Source organism: Magnolia sinica, chromosome 5 (genome assembly GCF_029962835.1).
Source record: "Magnolia sinica isolate HGM2019 chromosome 5, MsV1, whole genome shotgun sequence".
In the NCBI taxonomy this organism is placed as follows: domain Eukaryota; kingdom Viridiplantae; phylum Streptophyta; class Magnoliopsida; order Magnoliales; family Magnoliaceae; genus Magnolia; species Magnolia sinica.
The window spans coordinates 73,354,315-73,356,851 of NC_080577.1; positions in this window are offsets into that span (position 1 = coordinate 73,354,315).

Consider the following 2,537-nt stretch of genomic DNA (forward strand, 5'->3'; position numbering starts at 1 on the left):
AATAAAGCAATACAAGTACAAATATTATATAAAATCTTAACAATAATAAAAAAATTATTATTTAATACTATCAAGGGTTGATAAAGGAAACTTAGAAGAATATTCTGTACCTTAGAAAGAAATTTCTTAATTTTTTAGCACCTAGGGTTAGGGTTTTGAAAAAAAAATCCAATTTTTTAAACCAACCATAAGGAAAAACTTTATAAGAACATGGATACATTATTAGGTTGCTTGAATTGGAGGGTAGGGTATATTTCTTACCTCCAATTCCTCGATACACTTCAATTGGATGGAGGGATAGGTAACTTCTAGGGTTTGCATTGTAGCAATCGTAGACCCAAGAACAAGGAACCCCCAATTTAAGTTCTCAATCTCACACACACACACACACACACACACACTCTCTCTCTCTCTCTCTCTCTCTCTCTCTCTCTCTCTCTCCCCTAAACCTAGGGCAAATTTGTATGGAATGGGGGGACTCCCAAGAGAAGGGTATTGATAGGCCCAAATGTGTTCTAATTAGCCCTAAAAGTCTAAGCAATTGATATTATAACCCTATGGGAGGTTAATTCTAACTTTTAGGGTCAAGTAGATGGTGTACAGGTCAATCTAAATCATGGGATATTTATCCCTAGTGATGATCTATGTAAGGATACAACCGCCATATAAATTGGACACACCGATTAATGGTTATGGCAAGAGATTAGTTCAACGGTCATTGACTATCGATATCAGGTCGCATATATAAAAATGTGTAGGATATTAACTTAGTTTAATGTTCTTAGTTTGATCGTGATCTAATGGTTGAAAGCCGCAACTTTAACAAAGTTCGGACATGCACAAATAACTTCACTTTCTGATAATTTTCAAGAGAATTCACACATCTCATACATCCACATTACGAGTTTAAGTTGAACAATCCGAGGTGCGGTCTCGGCCCAATGTCCCGCAATGAACGTCAAGCATACTAAGACGAATATCTTTCTACATTTTAAGGTTATTAATCCACTAATGAGCAGTTTAGAGCTTGTTTAGTTAGTACGAGCATTTTTAGAATAAATTGGACAATGAGATTTCTTAGGCACGATGAATAGGGTTTAGATTACTAAGTTCATGGTGTAACCTATTCATAATTAACAAAAATAGTGATTAAGTCATAATCATCCTAAATTAGTGATTTTAAGCTAAGAGTATAACTAGAGTATAACTATGTCAATTTGGTTTAAGTGTATGGGATAGTCAAGATCTAAACCATTAGTTATCTTGGTGTTAGGTTGATCCTCATTTAACTATGGTGATTATGATTAATCAACGGCAAGTTGTTTAGATTTAGGCTTTAGGTAATCAAATCACAAGACTAGACCTAAGATTTAGGTGATTGGGCATATTTGATAAGTTTCTAAGGGTATCTAGTTGAATTTATATGGTTCTTTTAATGGTAACACTCACGTTTTTGTCAAGATTGCGTATTAAAGATTACTAGATGATAGAATAAAATAATTCTAACGAAAAAAATTTCAAGGACTTTTGGATTCCAAGTTTACAAAAATTCGAGATATTACACCTCATTTAATTTTTTAGATTTTCAATGGTTCTAGAAATTCTAAAGGAGATTTTATCGAAACTCAGCCAAAGTTAGAAGAGTAGTTTAGTCTTGTTTTGTGTGGGGTGTCTACAACAGTTAAAAGAAGTCGGATTATGCTACTCGTGCCACTTGTATTAACCTAAAAAAGATAACAAAAGAACTGATGAACTTCGAAAATCTTAGTGAGTACATCTCATTTATACTATGATCCTATATCATGCCATGCCATACATGGATAATAGAGTCTATAGGGTACCTGTATACAATGCAATATAATGCCATATAACATGGTGTAATGCAACTAAAATGCAATGTACTCATTAATGTCATGCCATCTAGCTGTATCCAAGATATCCTAGTATGGTTAATTACCATTTGAAGACACCATGGTCAGTACCTAAATCAACCATAGTGTATGGCCTTGCTTACCCAACCTTGGTAGTGGGGGCTTAAATCAAACATGGCCCTTGGGTTCACTTTACTCAGCTTGACGATAACGAACCCTTTCGCAAATTAATCATGCCAAACAGTCAGACCTGGCCCCATTTTTTGTAAATCAACCATGTCAAGCTGGTAAGACCTGAACCCATTTTACAAATCAATCATGCAGGCTAGTAAAATCCCTTACCATCCAACTTTGACAATGGTGGCTCAAATCAACCATGACCCATATCATCCACTCAGTCCAACAATGATGCATTCGATTAGAACCAACGAGGTTTAGGAAAATTCACTTACAGAATCCATCGGTCCTCAACATAAAAAAAAATCAATTTTTGGTGTTCTAACCATGAATACGTATATGGTTCCCGCTCCATCATAATAGGCTATGTATGATCAAATATCCAACATCTCATGAATCCAACATCATGAACATCCATGCATAGTTCACACCCAATGCACATGGAATGCAGAAGTACATTTATAACTCATGCTTTACACTCACATGCAA